The sequence below is a fragment of the Rhinolophus hipposideros genome, assembly GCF_964194185.1.
Source record: "Rhinolophus hipposideros genome assembly, chromosome: 10".
NCBI classification, from domain to species: domain Eukaryota; kingdom Metazoa; phylum Chordata; class Mammalia; order Chiroptera; family Rhinolophidae; genus Rhinolophus; species Rhinolophus hipposideros.
Window position 1 is genome coordinate 56357839 of NC_138056.1, and position 26778 is coordinate 56384616.

Genomic DNA, 26778 nt, shown 5'->3' on the forward strand with positions numbered 1-26778 from the left:
CTTTAATGTCTTTTCTAGGTGCCAATAAGCTTGTGAAAGATGGTCTAGGGATCCAGAGCAATTAACCAATTAAGAGAAGAAAAGAGATCAGAAATTGGTTAATAACGAACCATCCAATGGGGGAAAGACAGCATTCCACAGGAGACATTCCTGAGACCAGTGCCTTTAAAACCAATTCAATCTGTGGCCTAGAAGAAGAATGGAACATATGCCACATATATCTATCTAGTAAAATGACAACTGTCACATATATAAGACAATTGACTAGGCCTTCCTGGGGATTGAGGGATGCATTAAACAAGCTCTTCATCCTGGTGAAGTTTAAATTAATTGGGGGAGATGGCTGTACACACAAATCATTCTAATTCAAGGCACACAATAAGAATTGTATAAATAAGAATGCAGTGGGATTGCTGCAAAAGAAGTGATTTCTTCCCTCCAAGGTGGAGTAGCAAGAGTGGCATGGAAGCAAAGGCATCTGGGATCTCAGAGGTAGCCCTAACCTCATGGGCCAAGCTGGAACCCTGACAGTCACCCTGGATGCCAGCTCTGTTTCACCTCCTATACCCAGGCAGTCAGCTAGCCTGTCCATTTCAATGCCTAAAACACCTTGCAAACCAGCTTTTCCCTTCTGCTATTACCTGTTAGGGGTCTGGTCATCTCTCAGCAGACGTCTGAGGCAAGACCCTGGTGGATCTTAAGTCTGCAGTCTCACCTTCCTTCAGTTCATCCTCCATACTGCTAACGGATCACATCACTCTGGAGTTTGAAACCCTCCGATGACTCACCCTGTGTAAGGCCTTCCCTGACCTGGCCCCCGTTTTCGCCCAAGCTTCAACTCCCATTCCTCTCCTTGCACATTATGTTCCAGCAATACTGAATTCCCAGCGCTTCCCCTAAAAAAGCCTTTCTCGTTTGTACCTCCACGATTCTTCTGTGGGTGTTCTTCTATTCTGTTCTGCAAACCAGAGTGCATGATGAACAGAAGAGCCATTTGGCAACCGGAGGAATCAAATTCACTGCCGGACTTAGAAGGGCCCGCTGTGCCAGTGGTTCTCTGTCCTCAGAGAATTCCCCTGGCAGCATCATACCCTAATCCATCTCAAGTACAGGATCTCAACCTTTTTTTTGTAGCTCCTTGGTTGAAGCCGTTTTATTAAGTAAGGGTGGAAATGCTGGCAGAGGAATTAGGAGGGCCAGTTACAGGGAAGTGAACAGGATAATAAAAAAAAAAAGAAAAAGGAGAAGAGCATTCCTTAAGTACAGACAATGTGTTTCATGCGTTACAAATTCTATTTTCTACATTCACTACATTTAGTCTTTATCACAAATGAGCAATCTGTGTCCCATTTTAAAGATAAGGAAAATAGGGCTTATACAAACTGCTTCTCCAATGCCACTTAGTGAGGGAGGAATGAGGATTGCCAACCCAAGTCTCTATTCTTTCCACCTCCTTATCAGTGCCAGCATTGTACCCATGTCCCCAAGTTGCTTTCTGAATCATTCAAGATAACTTGTTGAATTTGCTTTTAGTGCCATCATATATTTTTTTCCCTGTTGCTCTGAAAATGGACCATTTGCACACTGTAGATGTATTACAGCTCCTCTCTCCCTTCCCCAGGAAGTCCCGAGGCAAAGACAGAGCCCAGACCACATACAGCTTCTAGTTTCTCCTTTCTTAACAAGAGACTTAGAATTGTGACTATAAACAAATCATAGGGACTTGAGGGACTATTTGATGGAATGCCATCTTTTTACAGAACAGATACTGAGACCGTCAAAATCACATAGTAGGTGCGTGGCAGAGGCTGGACCAGAACCTCACAGCCAGAAGAGCTCATCATTTCCGAAGCCCTGATGACTGAGCACTTTTACATAATGCTTCTGTTAATGCTCACAACAAACCAGTGGTGCAGGTATTATCTCTATTTCACAGATGGAGAAGGTGAGGCTCAGAGAGGTCAAGTGACTGAACCCACGTCACACAGCTAGTTAGGGGTAACAGAGAAGAGATTCAAACTCAAAGCTCACACTGTGGAGCTCCCGACTCCAATCATCACTCCTCACGAACGTTTCAAGTTTCAATTTTAAATATACAAAAAGAGGGGTTTTAACCACAGGCTAGCGCCTCATGACTGAAAAGTCACCAGTCAGTTTAGATGAATCCTTTGGCATCTCCTGCCAAATGGAATAGAAAACATCAATCCATGACTCCACTATATGAACAATCGTTTCTTTTAAACACTTAAACTTTAAGAATTTTTTTTCCTTTAAGAGCTTATGGATAGCATATTAAAGTTCTTAGAATATTGTTGCCTGTTATTTTACTTATAGAATGCCATTTTCTTGTGTCTTTGTGCTTAAAAAAATGGAGATTACTGATTTATATAGACAAATATCAAGTAAAAACACATATCCTTGGCTACATACACCTATGAAACCAGAGCTACGCCACGAAAAGGCAGAAAACACAGCTCTTCAATCATCAAGGGTAGCATTGTACCATACAGAAAAATAAAATATTGGCAGCCCTCAAAACATGAAAACAAGACCCTGTTCAAAACCACTAACTTTTTTCCCCCTATTATTTAAAAGACTTCAAGGGCAAAAACAAAACCATGAAATGCTGATTCTAAAAAACACTTGACAAAATACCAGTCTAGAAATTAATATTTATCACATTTTCAGCGTTCCTGACACAACAGCTCCTTATATGCTAATGTTTATGAATGGAAATTTGCAGGCTCGGTGGACATATCTTTTCAGAAAATACCTTAGCTTTTCAGAAAATACCAAGGTAGGCAGATGCTTTCTTATTTATGATTACTAGAGCTACAAAACTACCAAGAATGGTCAAGAACATGTATGACCAATAAAATCGAAATCACCGGACCACATACATGTTAGTCATACACTGATTCAATTAATTCCAATGAGAAAATAGACATTGGTTGTCTTACCATTTAAGACAATTTAGAAAACATCTGTGATGTGCTTTTTGTCTTATTCACTCTTAGATTAGTGAGGAAGAAATAAATAAAACTGGATGGGAGATGGGGCTAGGGCTTAATCGTTTCTTTAACAGAATGAAACATGTTTTCATTTGGCAAGGGATACAGAAAGCATAAAATCATGTTCAATTGCTCTGAACTAAGTGTCCATTGTCTCATACTATCACACAGCACATGGCATCACAATTCAAGTGTCATTATTATGCCACCATTGTTTCTTAATATTTCTTTTACTTAAGATGAGAAGTCTCCGTAAATAAAAATGAACAAACTATAGACTGGCTTTATTTCTTACTGTAGATTTTGGGGACATGTTTGGACTTTTTAAAAAATTTTTTGGCTGAGACGTTCTTTTTTTGTTCCACATAGCCTGATTGCTTCAGATACTACGTACTTTGGACCTTACACTCTAATAAGCCTGACAGGTGGTCATTTCACAGCAGTGACATGCAGTTGAGATGTAAGTGTCACAATGGAGGAGTATGTGAATTCTTGCTTCTGCCTCTGCCATCTCTAGCACCCTCTAGCTGGGCTCAGCGAACGTCTAGCCTGTAATGGATGGTAATGGCATTGATGATAGCGATGGTGATGGTCACAGGAGTGATGCTGACGATAGTGATGTCACCATTACCTGAGACCTGACTGTACATGAGACCCTATCAAATGAGATAAATGTTCGCTTAACGATCAGAATAGCCCAGAGAACTATTATGAATCTTCATTTTAGATGAAATAACCTAGGCTGGTGAAGTTACAAGACTTTACCCAAGATTGCACAGTTATGAAGCGACAAAGTTAGGGGGAAACAGGTCCCAGCTCAACAGGGATATAAAGCAAAGAGTATTTTACACTGCCTGGGGCCCCATGTAAAGGAGCTAAGCACCAGCCATCCTTCCAAACTGACTGCTCTGAGTTTGCCCCGAGAACAGCTCCAAGGTGTTAAGCTTTAGTTTTCCCTCATTCTCTCTCCTACACTCCAGTTCCCACAACAGGACTTTTTGGTGGCTTACTTTGGTGATCTCTGTTCTGAGGCCTGGAGTTCTATTCCAGAAGCACAGCTCAAATGTGGGGTCTACAGGAGACCTGCATGATAACTTCCTGGCACTCACATTCCTCTGTCAAAGATTCCTCCTGGTGTAGGTGTTCAGAAGACTAGCAATAAGTCATTAAATCTCCACTAATGGCAGTGCCTGACATTGAATCATGACGAATGAATGACCTTATCAGAGGCTCAGAGGTCACTGCCTCAGTAACTGGATCTACTTCCTGCTCTCGGATGTCTCAGTTCTGGATCCACTTGTCCATGCAGGGTCCCCTACACCTGGCCCAGCCCTCTGTCTCTTTTTACCTGTAACCATCATGCTTCCACTTAGTCTACAGACACGGATGGAGCACAACAGAGAACACACTATAAAGGAACTGGTAGGTTCACAGTGATACTTGACCTGGGTCTTATGGAATAGTTAAGGGCTTCCCAGGGTTGGGGGTCGGGGGAAGAGGCATACATAAAGGCAGAAGAGTTTTAAGAGTAGATGTTATATTTGAAGAATGTCCGGCAGCCGGTGGGATTAAAGCAAAAGAGGCAAAGCAGTTTTGTGGTCGCACGAGGATAGACAACAACGAGATCCTGAAATGTAATGCGCCCTCACTATCATGCTCATCCTAACACACATGAAGCTTTCATAGGAGTCTGAGGTAGACATGGTCAAGTCCAAACCACTGTTCCCAGGTTGCCTGTGGAGTTTGAGAAGCCTCAACACTTACTAACCCCCTGCAGGGTTCAGTCACAGATTTGCAGAACACACGCAATCAATACCTGCTGGCATCAGCTATCAAATGGGGCATTACCTGAAAATTATCTCAGATGAGGGTGGCTCAGTGAACCTTTCCTCTGCGCTGACCCATCTTTCACCCTGCAGATACAGTCATCCAGAAGGTTCCCCCTGCCCCACCTTCAGTATAATCATCAGCTCAGACATTCTCACTTCCCCAGGAGGAAACTAGCTGAGAACCTACGGGGAACCTTCAATTCCATTTGATGGTGCAGACCAGCTATGGTGTTTGAGTCCTCTCTATCCTGGTAATAGCACCAGCTTCAAAGGGAAACCCCAGCCTATTGTCAGAGAACACCCATCTCTTACACACGCAGAAAACAAACACCTGAAATTCATCTTCTGTTCTTTAGCTCTTCCTCTCTTTCTAAACCTATAAGACTGATCATGCTATGGCATACATGACAGATCACCTAACCTTTCTGAGCTTCCGTTTCCTCATCTGTAATACAAGGGTAATGACACTTAGCTTACAGGACTATGGTGAAGACTAAATAAGTGTGTATGTCTATTATGCTTCACATAGGACCTGGCACATGCTCATTCTTGTTATCTTATTGTAATCATCATCATTAATAAATCATTCAGTACAGCCTGTTTAACAACTGGCTCATCATAGCTGACAAGATCTACATGGCAGGTAAGTAAACCTGAAATTTCTATTTTTATCACTGCTGAATAGCCATAAAAGAAATGGCCTAGTCCCTATTTTATTCACTGTTAGATTCCGATGCACCGATTGTGGGAGGCACACACTTATTGACATCTGAGGAAAAATCCATTCTGTTTGATTATTGTGAAATGGATCAGCATTATACGTGGGCTAATCCTTTGGCTCCTTAGATTTTATCTGAACAGCTTAGGTGAGTGGCCTTTGGTCATTGATTAAGGCACAAATCCCAATGCAGTGTATAATCGATGCAGATCTATCCAGTGACACCTGGGGAGAATGAAATAGGAACAAAAACAGTCCTGAGGTTATGAGATTCTTTGCGAAAACTCCCCCCACCTCATGATGCTGCTGAGTAGCTTCTCGCCGCTTCCAGGTTTTAACGCCTTGATTAATTATGAAGTGGTGTTTAATTATGTATTTTATTATGCATAACAAATATAAATTGCATACATGATTGTTCATAACTGTATTGACAATATGTATCATTTATCCTTGAACGTGAAAGGCCTTTTTCAGGATGGATAAAACTGTTTGGGGAATAGAGTATGGGTGGAATTAATGGTCCCCACATGAATCATTTATGTTATGAAAATATGAAGGTCATCCTCCACTTTAAGATGCCTCAGAATTCCTTTTGTAAAATCTGGTCGCTGAATTTCAATATGCAAAGCAGAGGATTATACAACCTGCACTTACTATCCCCCTAAAGGCATACAGTTTTTGTTTAATAAAGATGTTATTCTAAGAAGCTTTACCGTGCCTTTGTCACACACCAGAACTTGTCTTGGAAAGGTGGTTATGAGTAAGGACAGATGACCTGTCTCTTTGGGTAGAACTCTGAATGCCACTGCATGTACCTGTTAATTTTCTCAGAGACACAGGCTGATAAGGATCGTGATATAAATCTATAGATGCCGTTTTTTGAGCATCTTCTTAGAACCAGGCATTGAGCTAAAAACCGGATATTATTAATAGTATTATACTTTACATACTGTTATGAACACTAATCAAGTACAAGGTGCTATGTACACATTTGACATTCATCTTCTATGATTTCCATATTATATTTCCCATCTTATAGATGAAGACAATGAGCATCAGGAGAGCGTCTTGCGGAAGTTCACGCAGCTAGGTGAAACAACCACCCAAGGTCTTTCATCACCAACAAATTCATGCTGCCACAGTTCTGAAAATTAGAATCCATGATCTCAAGATGGGGATTTGGGGCAGGTGTGGCCAGCACCGGGGAGGCACGGGGGCTGCTTCACAACTTTCAGGTTTGAATCACTCTTTCTGATGTCCAGAATGACAATCAGTGGGCAAAACACTAGGAGGACAGAAGCAGGCTTCATTCTGGCTCCACTGGTTATGTGACCTTTTTTAGCTTTCACTGCTCCAAATTTCAGTTTTCTTCTCCATATAGCAGTAATCATAGTAACAACTTCTACATGTATTGAGAGGCTCACATGAGTCAATCACATGTCGAATGTTTTCATCAGGGCACAGAACGCCATAAGCCATCAATAAATGCCAGCTGTTATTATTGGTATTGTTCCTTTCCTTCTCTAATCATTTTAATCACCATTCCCATTTTCTGCAAACTAATAATTGGCCTCCTTCCATTTTCTTTCCCTACTCATTGTGAATCTCAAAGTCTCGATGTGCAGAACCTAAAACGTTAAAAGGTTCATACAACACCCTCCTCCCCTTTATGCCCCATCATGACACCAATATCCCTTCTTTCTTGATCTCATTTCAGTCCTCTTCGTTCTATTTTAGTATCTCTAAGACACATGTCGAAAATCAACCCTATGATCATTACTCCTGGATAGCTTAGCAAGAGACACAGAGAGAAAGACTAACATCCAGTGCTGTTAAAAGAAAAATGTTCTCTAACCAATAAGAAATTAAATCTCATATTTTCTGCCTAAGCAAATCAGTGTTTCAGTAGATGTGTGTGGTGGGCTATCTGTGGATATACAGTAAAAGCACATTTTTTTTTCCCTTTCTTTCTTTCTGTCTTTCTCTCTCTTTTTCCATTTAAGGAAGAGAATGAAATTGTCTCCTTGAAGTAAAAGCCATGGAGGACAGCCGTAACCAACGGCAAAGAGCATGAATTAAAGTGAAAGTTTGCTAATGCAGACTGACCGGGAGCAAGGGTGGCCTGAATCCCTGACAACTCTGACTTAAAAGCATATCCTGTTCACTAGGAAAGCAGTGCTACCTAATGAGCAAGAGCACGTAAGACAGCTTGGAACTTAACATCCTGGTCCACCAGATACTGGCTGTGCAATCTTAGCAATGGCACTTAATCTTTTGAAGCCTGAGTTTCCACATGGATAAAATAGGTGTAGGGCTAGTTTTAACGCATACACTTTTGCTGGGGATGAAATAAACTAATGTAATGTATTACTTAACACAATTTCTGGCACACAGTACATACTCAATAGAAGACTGCTGCTATTCTAACTAGCAGTGTTGTCATGATTATCTTCATCATCATTATAGTTTTGCACATAAACAAATGAAAGAAACAAGCAATGTGATGCGTGATTTTGATCCTTGTGTTTCCTTAGGGAATATATAATAGCTGGTAATTACCTCGTTATGGTTGAAATATAAATTTGGATTCAAGCAACACTGATTAAGCGGCCACGGTGTGTCAGAGCTGGCATCTTTGCAAATATTACAGCGTTTAATCTTCACAAAAGCTTATTTCAAAAATTGAGAATAGTCACAGAAAAGTGGCTCTTCCCAGATCAGACAGCTAGTCGGTGCAGGACAAGAATGTAAACATGGTGACACAGTGTCCTGCCCACAGTGAGTGCTCTGGGATGAGTTACTGAAGGAAGGGATGGATGAAGGATACGGGGTGGGTCAGGCGAAACACTGAATTTAAACGTTCTGATTGTGAATACTTTGGTTGGATTCATTCATTCTCATTTACAGACTGTGTGATCTTGATAGAGTTGTTTCATCTGAACCTCAGTTTCTCCACCTGTGAAATAGGGACAAATATATATGCCCCACAGAATTAATGTGAGGGTGAAATGAGACAAAACACAGACAGTGTCTAGCATCATGCCTGGTACACAGCAAACGTTCAATGCATGCTACTTTGCCTTTGCCCTAGAACTAAAGTCTATCTCTCCTCCGAACTATCACAGCCTTTTCCTTACCACAGCTAGTTCATGGTCAGCACTTCCCTCCTCTCCAGGACAACCATTTATTTGCCTTCCAGGTCAGTTAGAAAATCCAGGCTCTGTAATACTTTCTCGGGGTCTAAAGCCATTCACTAGGGTGCTACCCCCACCCTCAACCCCACCTACGCTCATCTTCTCTGCCCCTCTTGCCTTCTTAGGTCTTTAGGATATAGTCTCACAGCCTCTCCTCACCTCTTCATTTCTCTGGCTCCCTCTGCTTTTTTAAAAACTGTGCCAGAATTCACAAGGTCATAATATGATTCCCCCCACCCCATCTGTCAATATATTTTTTAGTCTTTTAAACAGCATTAGAATTCTACCTTCTCCAGGAGGCCTTCCTAGATGAAACTCATACAATTTATTATTATTTTTTAATCCTATAACATCTAGAGATGGACTTCCTATGTTCCTAACCCTCACTTCACTTACACACTTAGGATATTTCCTCAACCCTGGTTTATACCCTTGGTTTATATACAATATAAATTCATTACTATCCATTAATGCGTTAAGGGCCAAACTCTATGTCCATGTTTCTTATAAATGTATCATAATACAATGTGAATGTATTCTTTGACTATAAGTTCTTAGAGTATCTTGATGGGTTCATGCCCCCAAAGCAGGTTATAAAGACTTTGTGTTATAGCATGACCCTATGGTGGCACAACTACTTATTTACATGTCGGGCTCTTAGTCATGTTTGTGTAACCAGTGTTTTTCATAAGGCCCAACACATAGTAAGTTTCAAAAGAGCCTGAATAAATTATCTCTTATTTTCTAATCTAGTTCCATGAATGCAGAGGGGCTTAAAATTCTTTTCACATCAGTGACAAAAGAAAGGAGAAAAAAAAGTGCAATGATACTGGTTCAGAGTCATAGCTGGACACTATATTAAGAGCTTTACATACACCATTTGATTCAGTCCTTACAAAATAGCATGAAGAAGGTGTCATTATTTTTAGAGATGAGAGAACTGCGGCATAGCACATTAAATACCTTCCTCAAACTTAAACAAGAAACAAAAGCCTGAGTTTGAAACCTGGGCGGAGCCTGTGCTTTTAACCATTGTCAAACCACACTGTCTTGTTCAAATGGTTTTTGGATCAGTTATACCATGTCTACTTTGTATTTATGGAATTAGATTCTAGGTCCTTACCGAATATGAAAGGCTTTCCTCAACCTGGCTCAACCATTCCTTTCCAGATGTAACTCTTAGCACTCTCTCCTTCTATCCCACTCAGCAGCCAGAATAACTACACCCAGTTTCCCTAAAATGCTCTTGATCTGTTCCTTCCCCCGCTTTCTCACTGTGGAATGGTGTCCTTCCATCCTCTGCCTATCCAAAATCCATATTCTTTCTGACTAGTTCATGTTCTGACAACTCCATGGAGTGTTTTCTATATCTGGGCTGGACTCTTTCTTTGGTTTATCCAAAATTCTTGGCTTTTGCTTGGAGATACAAACTACTTTGTGATTAAATAGTGACTGGCTTGCCTTTTACATTGAAATGTAGGCTCCTTAAAGGCAAACGTTATATAGAGTTCTACGAGTCCTGTACACTAACAGTGCCGTATACATTACTTGGTAAACACATACTCAAGGGTTTGTGAATGGATGACAAAGGAAAAAAAAAGAAAAAGAAAAGAGGAAGGGGCTGGGAGACAGAGGCAGGGAGAGATAGAGAGACAGAAAGAGAAAGAGAGAGATTTATTACTTAATTTGGTGGCTCATATAAGGTCCCACGTGTTTAATTAACTCAAATCTGCTCTTACTTTGAAATTAAAATGCATTCAAAGCTCTATCTATGCTTTGAAAACACTCATTGCATTTAATAATATCTGTTCAATATCTATCCTTATACCTGGGAGAAATTTATACTGACTAATGTAATAATATTTTATTGTAGTAAATATTTATGAGCTGCAATATTAAGCAATCACACCAAGTGCTTACAGAAGTACAATATATTTATTCCGGGCATAATTTAGAGTAACCTGAACAGAATGTTTTGTATACAAGACAACCCTCAAAAGTCCTTCCATTAGAAGAGCACAATATTTGAGAGATGCAAATTTTTTTATACTCTTCTTTTGCTCCATGGACACACACACACACACACACACTCACATACACAGAAAAAAAGAGGAAGAAAAAAAATTCTCCAAATTACATAATCATTTCTTTCTTCAAAACATCCCATTACAACACCCGCCACCTCACAGGAGCTCAGGTTGTAGGGAAGGCTCTGTGCCCCCTTCAGTAGAAGCCATGTTTCAAATGTGAGGTAATCCCATTATCCTCATTACAATTACAGGCCTGTGTCCTGAGCCTCCTGCCGACAGAAGGCTACCTCATCTCGTCCCTAATTAAGAATACAAAAATTCTTCCCAAACCACCTTCATTATTATACACAGCATGCTTGGCTTTCTCAGGCAATACCCTTACATTCTGGAAGAATCAACTGCCCCTTTTAAATCCGAGGTAACCACCCTAGAGTTAATTATGTCAATTAAAACCTTTTTCCTATAGTCAGCAGATGAAGCCCATTTCACTAGAACAACAATGGGAGTACAAGAAAAAGAAACCTGGGTTACAATGAAAGGTAATTAGAGAGATCATGTTCAGCTTAAAAACTAACACATAGACCAAGCAAACAAAAACAGGAGAAAAATATTGTCCAACTAAAAGAAAATGACCACGTAAACCTTCTTCGTCAAGTCTGTGCTTACTTTAAAAAAAAAAAAAAAAAAATTGAAATGGTGAAACAACTACATACAAGGCAGATAGATTTGTTTCCCGATGGACAGATCAAAATGCAAGATTCTTCTGTTGCTACATCAGAAACCAGTCTCCTTAGAATACCAGCCCTGTGACTGGGGGGCAAATCTCTTTTCTCTCTCCAATGTGAACTGACTTTCTTTAATAACAACCACACCAAAGAAATTTAAATAAGAAAATTCCCAGGGCCCTTTCTTCCGCCTTAACATTCATTGAGGGCCACAGGTCACTTAGGCCCACACTGATTCGGCAGGAAACAGCTGGTGCACTTTATTTCATCGAATACCCTCCAGCATTATCAAATGCATCAGGCACAGTATACTATCCAAGCAAAATCTCAGTGAGCAAAAATGTATCATAAGGGTGCTTCTCATCAATGAGATTCTTACAATGGAATTTCATTTACAACCTCCGTAGAGGCCCTGGTTAGCCCCCTTATCATTTCAATGGTCGTGATGGGTCCAGGAGCAGTTGTTTCTATAACTTAGAAACTTGTTAAGAATGCAAACCCATGTTCCTCATTCCAGACCCTCTGAATCCAAATCTCTGAGGGTAGAGTTCAGCAGTGTTTTGCAACAAGACCTCCAGGTGATTTTGATGAACACAAAAGTTTGAGAATACTGGAAAAGTCCTGAAGTGTCCATCTCCTTGCCTCTACACTTGCTCATCTGTAATATACAAGTATTCTTCATTCTGCCACCAGACCAGTTTTCCTAAAACCTGAATCTGATCATGTCCAACTCCTTCCCTCCCTCTCTCTCTCTCTCCCTTCCTGCCTCCTTAAAATCCTTCAGTGATATTTGTACTCCACCCCTCATCAAATAAAGTTCAAACTTCTTAGATGGCAAACCAAGCCTTTCACCATCTGGCCCCATCCGACCTTACCAAAGTCACTCCTTCGCACTCCCCTGTGTGCACTCTATGCTCAGGCCATGATGAACCTGCTGCTGTTCCATGTAAAGGCCATGCTTCCTGCGCAATTTGTGCTTTGAGCAGGCTGTTTTCTCTGCTCAGAATGACCACACTCCCTGGTCTGTTGGCAAACTCCTTCTCATCTTGCTAGATTCTTCTCCATCATCACTCCTCTCTGAGGCCTTCTCTGGCCCATCCCTTCCTCTCCACTTTTCCCTTCATGCCTCTAAATCGAGTTGAGTCTACAGAACTTCTATTATCGCACAACTTTGATGGATAAATTTGAATTGTTATGCTACATGGTAGCCTACTTAGGTAGCTCTTTCCCTCACTAGCCTGAAGTCTTCAGAGATGTTGGGAGGATACTTGGGCAGATTATGTCTGTTTTATTCTGATATCCTTAACTGATAATATAATGGGCATATATTAGGGATTCCAATTACTCTTTCTTTGAGTGAATAAATAAATTGACTTTTGAACGCTTACTGTCTACTGTCTACAGCCCTGCTAGGCTAGTGATTTATCACTCTATCCCTATTTTATAGATGTAAAAACTGAGCCTCAGAGAAATTAAATAACTTTGCCAGCTGATAAAGGCAAAGATGATTCAACTGTAGGTCTTTTGGACTCGAAAGCTGATGCTTCCTCAACCAAACAACAGTGTTTTACCAAATAAACTTAAGATTGAGTGACTATACACAGCCATAGTTTTTTTGCTGGCATGTAACTTTCATTATATGAAATAAAGATCTAGGTTATGATTGAGCTAACTTTATGAAGTTAAATATTATATATATGAGTATAAAACCAAATATTTCTGGGCCTCAATTTCTTCATCTGCAAAACGGCTCTGTTATATCTATTATTCATAATAATCAGCTATTAGTATTATTTGATATTAGTATAATAGCTTCTAGCCATAATAATACATGATTGTGAACTGGGTTCTTTGGATTTAATTATGCTGTTTCAATAGCCTACCTCAGTCTGGCCACATGATGCTCTTTAAAATTTATTGGATTAACTGTTTGCCATCACAATTGTGGCACTTCTCATTAAAAATGTCTTGACTGAATAAGAGTATAAAGTTGACCACAAGGTTTCTCTCCTTAATGCATATTTTAGATTTACCAATCTAAATGCATCAGGAAAACAGTTGCGAACTGACTTTTTCTCTTTACAACTGGTAACACACATTATATTTTCACAATTTTAGCCTTGGTTGGTATAGCTAAACCATCGTAACAGTTATCATCACTGTCAAAGTCGTTTTACATCAGACCCTCAAATTAATAAACGCTAAGGAAGAGTTTAATTAGCTGAAACCTAAATTGTCATTATTAATTTACTAGTTACATTACAATACCTTGTAAAACATTTATGGTGCAGTAAACGGAGTACCCACTTTCCAGCGATCACATGGCATAGCTAATTTACTATACAACTAAATATTTAATTACTAATCTTAGCAAAGCTAAAGGTACTTAGCTAAAATTAAATTGCATTACCAGCTTTGAGAGGGAGATTGGAACTAATGTAAATTAATCAGTAGATTTTACTGAGCAGGTCAAATGTGGAAGTCTGAAAGTTTTTACATTAAGACTATATTCCTATGGGTACAGAGTTTCTGTTTGGGATGATGAAAAGTTCTAGAAATAGACAGTGGCGCACAACATTGTAAGTGTGCCTAATGCCACAGACTGTAAACCTGACAGTGGTTAAAATGGTAAATTTTATGTTAATGCATATTTAATTACAATAAAAACAGACTATATTCAAGTTTGATTATTGTTTTCCTTATTCGCTGCACAGCGTAATTCTTGAGTGCTGAATAGGCCACGTTCTCCATCACATCCCAGCTTCTTAGCATTGTAAGGCATCTATCAAATGAATAAATTGATGATTGTTGAGATTTTTTTTTGCCACAAACTCAAGGATAATGTCTGGTTTCTTTAAAGAAAATATTAGGTAATACGTACACTTATTGGGGTGATCACTTTGTGAGGTATATAAATGTTTAATCACTATGTTGTTTTTGTACACCTGAAAGTAATAAAAATTGAAAAGAAAATCATTATATTTCATAAAGGCATACTATTTGCTCAACCAATGACGAGAATGTACACATTTAAATAGGTATGATAGTGAAAAAGAGGCAATAAGCAAGCTGGAATGCAGAATGTTAACTGAAATGCAAAAGTAAGCCATCTTCTGCTATTGAATGTTTCCATATCCATGCACAGTCCCTAAGAGCACAGAAACACTTGAAAGTATCTATAACACTGATGATAGCTATTGATTCCTTTCCAAAGGCAGACCTGGTGTTTTGGGAAGACAGAAGTTCATTATACTAATTAGAGGCCCTTGCCCTACCTCCTCAGAGGATGTTCTCTTGGGTAGATATCAAGGCAGACACACATTAATTTTCAAATTAATGACTCAACAACCCAATGGCAGCAATCCTTAGCATATATGGTGAAATCAACTGCTTAAATCAGGGCTGCAGATAAAAGTCACCTTCCAAAAGCCCTGCTCAGAAAAGCTCAGGGTTGTATTGAGGCAGAGTTTTGCTTGCTCATCCACGCTGAAGTTGTGGAGCACATAATACTGAAGTGGGTCCCAGGAGTCCTACTGTGAGTTAAAATCAGTGTCAGAGTATGGGATGGAAGGATTGGCCACTCATTTGAGAGAGTGGCCAACTGCACTCATTTGAGAGAGTGTAGTTCCACAGAACTGCACTCACCCCCAAATCTCATTCCTTTAAATGGATGATCCCATTGTATTTGTTAAAAGCACTTAGGTAATGTCAGTTATATAACAAATATTTCTCCATCAAAATAACAACCCTACGGAAGAGGTACTATTATTATCCCTTTATAAATGAAAATACTGAAGCACAGAATGTTTAAGTAACTTTCTCAAAGTTTCACAGTTAGCAAGTGGCAGGGCTGGGATTTGAACCTAGGAAGCCTGGATTCAGAAATTGTATTCTTAAATACTCCACTGTTCTGTCTTGATATAAATAGAAGTATTAAAAATAAGAGTTTGTTTAACTCAAGGCATTTTTCTTTTTCTAGAAGAACACTATGCATATCCACATGTGCTACCTAAGAGCATACTACGTGTGTTTTCTTCTAATCTTGGAGAGTGGCACTCTGTTAATGAGAGATATGCCAGGTGGTTTGCAATCAGGCATGATTCCAGAGGTCTAGAATGCTAAGATACAGAAAAAAAGTACAGAGGGTCTGGCAAAGCAAAAGAAATGAAAGTTTTGTTTATACTCCTAGAGCACACCTACATATGCTCTAATTGTATGTATATGCATATATATATTTGGGTTTTTTGTTTTTTGTTTTTTGTTTTTTGTTTTTTGTTTTGTTTTCTTTTCCCTAAAGTAGTATACCTGAACTTTCCCAGCACAGGGATCATGGTTTGATCATTTATGGGATTCATACATCCCAGCATAGTATTTAGTTACGTAAAAGTAACTGTTTGCTCAATACCAAGGGTCAAATATGTGTTCCTTGAATCATTAATTGGCTTAAAAGGCCACAGGTAATTCATTTACTTGAATTTTATTTTCCTGTGGTCAGCCTGCAGTCAACCTGGAAACATGGAAAAAATAAGCTTTGAAACTCTTCAGGACAACCAGATAGGTGAATTGTACTAAATTAGAAAACAAAAAGCATAAATTAATCTGAAATGTATTTAAGTTTGTTTTATAAAAGGCATAGTGCAGTTTATAACTGCCAACAAGCACCATTTCATTATACTACGTTTCATCCCGATTTCCTCAAAATACTGGGGAAATGACTGAAACTAAAAAAAATTCTTACTTGTGCTATCACATACACCATTTCCATAAAGCTCTTGCAAATTCTAGAGATATGCTAGGGGGAAAAAAAGCAACAATTTTAATAAAATAATGGATCATATGTGAATTAAACATGATACTCAAAATGCTACACTCGGGGAGTTAACAGAATGTTATATGCTAAGAGAGCAAGAGGCGAAATGTCCTATAACATCCCATACCGTCCATAAATGAAATCTGAGAACATTGAAAATGGTGATAACAATGAAAAGGATTACTTATGGAATGAAATGGAAAATAGAAATAGATTAGTGAAGATATTTGCATCTAAAAATCTCAAAACTGTTCATCTTAGAGGAGAGGTAATAAAGATGGTTATTTCTAAGAAACAGATCCAAAGTGGCTTCATTCAATTCACAGCAGGAACAGCCAAAGCAGCAATTAATGCAACCACTGGGGTGGAATTATTTTCCAAATGCCATCCTGTTGGATGCCTTAAAGAAAAAAAAAAAAAAAGAAAAGAAAAGAAAAAGTAGAAGCAGGGTTCAGAAGTCATGATAGATTTGGATTAATTATTTACTGAAAATGTCATCAGAGGTTATTAATACCACCATCCAATTATACGAATACAACCAATAATACTTTTGGCGAAACCGAAAGACCCTATCAGCTGCTGTTTATTTCAGACAGCAAGGACAGTGTTTGAAACTACTGGAGATGTGATCATGGGAAATAAATGTAAGGACATGCATCTTAATGTATGTGGAGCCACTAAGAACTGATCGACTGGCATTCAAAAGATCTGATTTCAAATCCCAAAAGATTAGCTGAGTGAGAAACTTCCCAAACCTCAAGTTTCCTGTAGACTCAGTTTGCTCATTTTGAAAGATACGGGAAATAATGCATCACGGTGGTTAAGAATGTGGGCTCAGATCCAGGTTGCCTGGGTTCAAATCTTGGCTTTAGAACACGCTAACTGTGTGTCTCTGGGCACATTAATTGTCCTTTCTGTGCCTCACCTGTAAAAATGTGGATATAATTTATCCCATAGGATCATTGTGAGTATGAGCTGAATTAGAGCTTGTAAAAATATTAGAATAGTGACTGTGACCCATAGTAGGGACTCAATAAGAATTCATTAACGTAACTATTATCATTTATAAAGGGAGGTTCTTTCCCGTTCTGAAATTGAATGTAACATTGCATGTAGCTCTCCTCTCCCTTTTTTCCCCAAGACCTGAATAAAGCTACAAGGGTGATGGGATACATTCACCAGCTGGGAGATGAACACCTCGAGTCATTCATCACATACCACTTCACTTCAAATGAGAAGCAATGCGCCTTTACTGACATTCACAAAACAGAGAATCGTTCATAAAAACACATGCACGGTGTGTTTTGAGAGAGGAGAGGTATGAGAAAGGCGGGGGACGGGGGAAACTTTTTATAAGGATGATCTAAGGTTTATTTATTAAAAAGGAAATAAAAACCTAGAATTCCCTCAAAGTCAGCATACTGACAATTTTCACTTGTCCTCCTCAGTAAGTTTTTCTCCTCTCATCAGTGGCAGAGATAAACTTACACATCTCCTAACTCTATAAAACCAGAATGGAAGGACAAGTCCATTCTGAAGCCCAAGGGAGTAGTTGAGTCAGAGGAATCATCAGTGAAGAAGTTATCGAAAGTTGCTTTGCATTCTTTCTGAACTATGCCGAGTACTGCAATGAATGGGAGAAAGAAGGGAAAAAGGAAGGAAGAGAAGGAAAGCAGGAAGGAAGAATTAAGTCTTCTGCGATGGACCAGATGCTGTACATGCAGTTTTTAATTGCATTAAAAGATACTCATGGATGATTATCACCATTTTTTAAATATGAGAATACTAACAATTTGGGAGATGAAGTTATTTGCTCAAGGTCACCCAACCAGTAAGATACTGCATCAAATTTGAACTCCATTCTTCACTCTCTCACTGCCATACTGTTGCTCCTGGGTGCAGCAACAAGAGGATTCACAGAATGTATGAGGGAAAGGGGTCAATAAAGGTGACAAAAAAAACCTCTGCAAGGAGCTCAGAAAACAATTCAAGGAAAGTAAGTCCAGGGCCAAATGGTGTTCAGAGAAGGAGAAAGAAAATCTTGTTCTTTTTCTCTTATACCTCCCCAAGCACCAAACAACCCCCTCCAATGCCCCTAACTCCAACACCTGTTTCCTCTACCACAACACATATGTGTTCACACTTCCTGTGCTAGAGGACTGCCAAAGTTTCTAACTTTAAATGACAGTACAATACTGCCGTGGGAGTGAACGCCATGGACACTGACTTCTGACCTCAGTGTTCATTTCATCACTCCTTGCTGTGAACTCTGGTGCACAGTCAGAAGCCCTCCTCGTAGCAGAAACATTCTCCCACAGTCAATACTGAGGACCTATGGAGTGAGTAGTATGGAAAGAAAATCACATCTGTTTGTAAATCAGAGTGACCTAGAGTAACAAGTAGGTGCGGAAGGAAAGGATAGTATTTAACAAATTTTATGTTATTTTCTTACTTTATCAAGTTTGCCGCATGGATAGGGATAGTTAGCATTCACTGCCCCTTGTTCTGTTGGTTAGACCACAGAACATGAAGACAAGCATAGTGATCTTCCAAAAACAGCTCATTTCCAGCCCTGTATCAACTCCTTCTTCCCACTTTTCTTATCTTACCAGTTTTAATAACCCCTCCTCGCTCCTTCACAAAAGGATGTTGATCCTGCCGAGGCTGTGTATTTATTAGAACTTGCATGCTTTACATACAAAAGAACACAAAACTGGTGACATATTCTCTCTAGCAATGATACACTGACCCCAGAACTAGAAAATCAGTCCTTATTGTACATCACCATATATGGCCATTAAGATACCATGACATATTAGTCCACTAGGGCTGCCATAACAAAATACTATAGACTGGGTGATTTAAACAACAGAAATGCATTTCCTCACAATTCTGGAGGATGAGCAGTCTAAGATAAAGGTTCGAGCAGGGTTTGATCTCTGGCAAGAGTTCTCTTCCTGGCTTGCAGATGGTCACCTTCTTAAGTGTCCTTGCACAGCAGAGAGAAAGAGAGTGATCTCTCTTCCTCTTCTTATCAGGCCACCAATCCTATCCGATTAGGACTTCACTGTTATAATCTCATTTAACCTTAAATTGTCTCCTAAAAACTCTATCTCCACATCTTCACATCCGATCACACTGGGGGCTAGGGCTTCAATATTATCAATGGGGATGGGGGTAATTTAGTCGAGGTGGAGTGGGGATTCTCTATTTAACTAAAATGTTCATGTTTAAAAGGTACAAGAAATAAACATTCATGCTCAAACAGGCCTTGTAGTGTTTTGGCATATAGGACAAAACAGCTGGATGACATCATAGTTTCAAGTACCATTGTCAGTGGTTGAAGAGAATTCCAGTATTCTGCTAGTTATTGTTTATTTCACTACCGTGTTAGTGGCATGGAGAGTGGAAAAGGAAGAGAACCAGAGCCTCCAACCTCAGTGCTATAAAATGCCTCATATTCCCTCTTTCTTCAGAGAAAAAAGGCAGGAAAAAAAGAAAAGCCCTGTATGTCTCTTACCTTGACTTTGAAAGTAGATAGATTCTCCATTATTCTTCTTACTAATGCTTAAAGACATTCCAGGCCTTTGGTATATATTCATTTGACATAAATTTTCTTAGTTTTTCTTAGTGCTAGGCATTGTGCTAGGTGCCAGGAGCACGACAATGAATGAGACCAAATCCTTCCCTTAAGGACTCAGCCATCTTATAGCGAAGCAGAATTAAAATCAAAGAATGTTAGAATGAAGGAATCTAATTGCAGATGAAGAACTCAGTCACAGAGCGATTAAGAGACTTAGCCAAAGTACTACAGGTGGTCGGAACAGGCCAGTAAACACACAGGCCTATTGACCACTAATCCAGTCTTTATTCCTGTGCAACTTAGAGTCCTCCATGAAAGTTAATCATGCAACCGGATTTATTTAGGACTTACTATGTGCTCGATGTCCCAGTTAAATGAAACAGAATTTATGGTTTAATGAATTGACTGAATAATTTGTTTGGGAAAAATAAGACTACCTCAGATGAAAATATCAGCAAATACTACAAGGCATCATTTAAAGTGAGATGTTTCTCTATTAACCCCATAAATATAATACATATGCAAATAAGATGTGTACATTATCTGATTATCAAATTTATCTTTACAACATTTATCATGGTTGAGATAATCTCGCTGTCATGGAAGAGTTTCTCCTTCCATCTTCATCCCTTAATGTAATACCACTGTGTGATACCAGGTAGAGGAAAACTGTTCTGAAGGTAGATTGAACATAAAACAAAACAAATCATCTTGCATCTAAAGTTCTGTAAACTGGACTGAACATAGACTATCTAGACATCTGGTTCCTGGAGGGCCCCCAATGAGAAATCAGGTCTTATTTTCAGCCACACAATTACACAACACAGACGAAGAACAATTAGATGGGAAGATGGCTATTGTGTTGGTCTATCCCTTCGCCATGTCACTGGTTCACCAAACCCAAAAAAAGTGTAAAGAGCACATGGTCTGAGTAGTTAGGGTGACCGGCTCTGGATTCAGCCAGGCTTGTCTCTGAATTCTGGCTCCACTACTTCTGACCTTGGGCAAATTTTGTAACATCATACATCATACATCTCAGCTTTTTTTTTTTTTTTAAATAAAATGAGAGCTAGTAAGATTACCTTAGAAGTGTAGTGAGAATTAAATGAAAAGATGCATGTCAAGTTCATGTCACAGTGCTCGAATAAACTACTCAGTAAATAGGCATTACTATTTTACATTGGTTTTGTGACTTGCTATCTTCCTCTTCAACCTGCTCTCCCCCTCCTTCATTTTAGCCATTCCTTTGATCCTGTCCTTTCCCTTTGTTTCTCTTCCTGTCCTGCTAATGTTTGTGCCTTGTGCTCTGCCAGGGTGGACATCAGTGTGGGGACCTAGAAGAGGTGCTATTGTCCATTGTGCTACATGATCCACCTGCCAAGTGACCAGGGAAAGCTCCAGGGCTGCATTCAGTGTGGATAAACACCTGTCCTCTGTGTCACCACAGCTAGACAGACAGTGGTGCTGAGTCATGCTGCTGCTCACAACCGGTGAGATCTCAGACTCAGAAGGCTCTAAGAAAGGGACTTGAGAGGACTATCTGCCCATCCCTCTCTCTCCAGTCAGGCTACTCTTCAATCTGCCATGAGGTGGAAATAGACACAGGAAGATTCTATCATTCACTGAGGGCGGAAGAATCCATGACATCAGGATGTTTCTTCTTATCTTTAAGCTAAATTTCAAGTTTTGCTTTCAAACGTACCTTTTAAATGTAGCTTTTATAGGGAAAAATAAACTCGCTATCTAGCTCATTATAAACACACATCATATGTACCGTATGATATAAGGTATATAGTATTAAATAATATGCAGCACTCTATATGTATGTATGTGAGTACACAGACACATACACACAGTGTATTATTTACTGGTTAAAAACTTGAACTCTAGAGTCAGACATAGTGTCCAATCCCAGCTCCCTACTGGTGGTGTGTTTTTGCTCTAAAAACTGATAAAAAATATTAACAATCTCACTAGAAACTTTCATTAGCACAGTTTTCAGCTCATAGAATTCAATGAAAGTTAACTACCATTTTTGTTGTTATTTAGACATATAAATATATAGTGAGAGGCTACTTCTTAAGCTTTGTCTTCTGCAAAGTAAATGGCTCCAGGTTGATTACTTTTTTAAACTCATTTCTTCCATAACCTTCAATTTCATTTTGCCCTCTATTCATTTACCTTTCTAAATCCAGAATAGGATATATAATGCCAGTTGACTCTGATTAGCACAAGATAAAATATATGATATATTTTAAGGTTATCTACGACATTTCCCAATGCCAACTAATATGATTTATAGAGAAATAAAAGTTATTCAATAGCAAGTGTATAACCTTTAAATACTTTATATTAACTCATTTTATCCTCAAAATAAACTCATTCATTATTCATTTTTTCAGCAATGCCATATTTCATTGATTCTAAAGATACTTTTTTTTTTTTACATTTTAACATCTCTGAAACCAAGATATGTCTTGAAATTGATGATGTGTTATAGTTCCATTGACAATCTTTTTTTACTTAGTAATACACGAAGTAATGGTGCATCTTGCAACTGAAGACAACCTAGAGTCAATGAAATAGGGTATGAGGAACAACCATGTTCCAGGTATTCTCTTAGGCCCCAGAATTTAATACACAGGATTCAACAGTCCTTCTTTCAGAGAATCAACATTCTTATGAGGAATACAGAAAACTAAAAGATGATTCAACATGTACAACTGCTGTGAGAGCTAACGGAAGATCCTTTCTTTGGTGTGTGTGTGGGGGCGGGGATGGGCTTGTAGGGAACAGGGAAAGTCTCCTAGTGATGGTGATGTTACTCCTCTAAAGTTGGAGTGCAATTAGTGAGGGGTATGACTAGCCTGTGGTTTGCTTGTCAGCTCAACAAGATAAGCAAAATCCTAGAAGCTAGAAAAAGCATGGAACACTCAGGGATTTGAACGTAGTTCAGAATGGATTTAGAGTGTCCATGGAAGAAGGGCAAGGTGTGATGGCAGTGAGGAAAGCAGAGGCCACATCCTGATGGGCCTTGTAGACCATGATAAGGGATTTGGACTACATCCTGAGGACGCTGGGGTTCTACTGAAGCATAGGTGCTACTTGCGTTTGCCAAATGAGAAAAATTTTTTGAGACCTAGAAGAGCCAAATGATTGGCTTTAGGCTGGATAGCAAAGCACAGGACTAATTTAATTCCCTCCCTCTAAGTCCTCACCTGAAGACAGATATTCTTTATGTGATGCCAAGATTACCCAGGACATTATTCTGTCTCATTGGCTATACTGCCAGCAAATGCATTACTAGATTATCATTTATTTTAGTTTATGTTGAATTAATGTATTTGGTTTAGATGGCAGGAAGGTAGAACCAATGTGTTGGTTCTTAAAGATTTATTTAAGGTGAATATGGCCGAATGTTAGGATATTTGGGTCCAGTTACATCACTTGTAGTTTACATATCGCTGCCAAGTTCATCCACAGTAGTGTCTATTAGATGATAGATATTGATGCCAGTCTTTTCTAAATGCATCATGCATCCACTTTTCATGCTGTATACTTAAGAGAAAAACAAACAAATAAACAAACAAATTAAATTTAAAAACTGAAAGAAACAATGCTGATGGGGAAGAGAAGCCTTTTATACTCTTGTATATTATTATGCCATCAGAAATTGCATTTCAATTTATCTTAAAGCTTCTTCAGCTGCCCTTTTCGAGTAATACAATCTCCAGATGAACTACCTTAAGCAATTTAAGATGAAATGCAACCAAAAGTTATAATAGGAAGGCACTAACTTTTGAATTAAGTACACAGAATCAAAAAGAAAGAATAATTATTTGAATGAAGATTTCTATTCCATCCACGCAATCTTGATTCATATTATCACATCTAAAATAATCTAGTTACCAAAACTTGGTGGTATGCACAAATTGCCTTTTTAATGAAAGGATAACAAAGAGTCGTTCGCTTTTCTTTTTTTTAGCAAAATGACAACATGAATCACCTAATTTCTTTGACTCGCCCTAAAAAGAGAGTGCATCTATAATTGCCAAGCATTTAGGTCCAATTTGATCAAAGACATCTTCAGTTTCTATAGGAGAAGCAATGAGTACAAATGCTATGTTGAAGTTATGATGATATGAAAATTACTAGCTATTTAAATGAAATAGTAGGTGCCAAGATGATAGCTTGCTACCCTCATCCAACTAAAAAGGACAAAGAGCGTAAAGTCTTTATTAATAGGACAGACAACTCTATTCAAGATAGCTTAGGCACAGTCTAATCTAAAATAAGGTGGTTAAGTTATAGGATCAATAACTTTGATTCTGTAAGTCTCATGACTTTGGAATTCTAATATCAGAAGAGGGGAACAAGATGAAGAAATGGTTAACCTAATTCAGACAAGACCTGTGAATATAGGTGGATGGAAGAGAATGCTAGAGACTCAAGGAGTCATTTTTAGAATGGTAAACTCAAATGCAAATCCCAGCACTGATATTTACTATTAATTCTGTGACCTTGGGCTAGCTAGCTACAATTCTCTCTGGGACTTAAGAAAAACAATTTCTACTTCACAGGATTGCTGGAAGATTAAATGAAATGCTATGCATAAAGCAACTGATGCATAATGTGTGTGAATAGGGACTATTGTTAATATTATTTTTGTGATTATTATTACATCCCATGCTTTTATTTAATTCTATTGGCATTAGATGAAGTAAACAGTAGACCAGGCAACCATGAATAAGGCATAGCGCATGTTTGGGGATGGCATTTAGGCTTGCACATTCCCAATTAGCTTTTCAATTAACCCCAGCCTTGAGGAATATAGTTCCCACACCATACCTGAATGTTAAAATAGGACTGATGGTCTATGGTGGGTACAGGTTATTTTATGAGAGCTAAGAGGAAATAAACTATGCTACCTATTGCAAAAAGAAGCCAAAATTTACAGAGGGGACTGAAACAAAATCACAGTCACTGTCTATAGTACAGGTTTATACCCCAAAAGCTAAAACATGCCCTGAATCTATCAGTAGTCCTCTTACATTTAATTGTTCTAGTCATTCTCTAAATGAAACTCAATATTAATCTCATTTTGTTATTCTTCCTCCATTTTACAATACAGCAGGACAGCACATAGTCAGCAGCACTTTATATCCCCCCCGTATTTGCAGTTATATGATCTCTGATGTTACTGTAATACTTTACATATAATGTAGCTTACAGTATCATTTGTTAACTGTCTTCTCAGTTATAGAAAATATTATTATACAAAATAATAGGATCTTGTTATACAAAATATTAATTCACAAGAGTTGGTTTGGATACGGCATGTGATAAAATTAGGTACACAGAATAAATAAACTATTTCCATTCAACAAACATTGTTCAAGGTAGCACACCTTTTAACTCATTCCAGGAACTCTGTGAATACAAACTCCATGAGAAAAAAACTGAGATGCTATTGTCTTGTTAGGTATGATGACCGGGTGTTCAAACCAAACTGCTCCTAGCTCCTCTGGCTAGGCTGGGGCATGAGGTTTAACAATTTTTCCTTAGTCTTTATCACTAAGAGAGCAATACTTAAGTGCTCTAATGTGATGTCTTTACTCTCTAAGCTAAATAAAGAATTTAAAACCCTTAACCCCACATTTGGTTTCTTCTTGCCTGTTCTAAGGATTAGCCAGCACAGAAATGAAAGGGGGATGTCAGAGGCCCCTTACCAGCTTCTTCCCACACTCAAGGAGCAGAAGGCTAAGTGACTTCGTTAGATCAACATCCTTTTAGGTTCTATATACTGAATTCCATAGAGCTGCTTTTCTCCACACTTAGGCCCAAGCCTGAATTAAGTGTCACTGGGAGATTCAACTTTTCTTTGCATACTAATGTGGCATAAAGCATTATCTTCCAGTGGCTTTCAGAGCTATTTGTGGTCCCTGACAGTCTTTTCATCCATACAACCTATAATTTTCATAGAAAGAAGACATTTTTTCAAAACATTTGCTCCAATAAAAGACCTACTTACAAGTTTCTTTCTTTATAAAAATTCCTTGAGAAGCAAAGAAACAAAACCCACTGCTCAATATATATGGTGCTAGTACATGGTAATTAGATTTGCAGTCTTTCTACCTCTGATACATAGAATAGGAAAGGGATTGATTCTACTTCACTCTTGCCTCTTCTTCTCCCACCAAAATTCCATTAAATAACAAGTTGGTAATCGTTCTACAATCCTCAGATCTACACATTCGAAAAGGCTGCAACCCTCAAGCCAGAACTCCAATGATGTTTTCTCTTTTCACTCTACAAACAAGTGTCTTGGTTTCTCACTGGATTTTTGTTCATGTTATCAACATTCCCACTCTCAGGGAACAAACAGCAAGTTAAAGTGAAGGAACCTTTGCAGTGGAGAGGGAGGACGGAACCACAGGCCAGAGTAGCCATCTCAGGGTCAATCTTAGGAGTAGATTTAAGGCAGAAAAGAGATTGGAGTAAAGATTGCATCCTTAGAGTAATATGGAAAATCTCCGTTTCTCAAAATTTTGTTACCTTTGGAAATTTCCCCAACACCTATCAAATTGGATACCGATTTTTCTAAATATAGCAGTTTGGTCAATGCTCTGAAAGCATAGAACAAATTAGAGATACAAGCCTGTAATGAATCTCAGGAATTATAGGCCATTTTAATTTCTTAGAGAAAGATAACTAATTAGGTAAATCTACATAGAGGTTCTCTGGAAACAACTAGTCAGACTGCATAAAAGAAACACAAAGCCATTCTCTAAATGGCTATGACTATCTGATTACAAATATAATTCTTGCTCATTGTAAATACTTTTTAAATGATGGCGTTGTTGATTTGGAGGAAAAAA

The 26778-nt window shown here is 38.7% G+C and overlaps 1 protein-coding gene across 7 annotated transcripts in view; it reads right to left on the reverse strand.

The window, feature by feature from the left end:
- DLG2 (discs large MAGUK scaffold protein 2) overlaps positions 1 to 26778 on the reverse strand; it is a 1856054-nt gene that overhangs the window by 846068 nt on the left and 983208 nt on the right. The gene's annotated exons all lie outside the window — the stretch shown is intronic.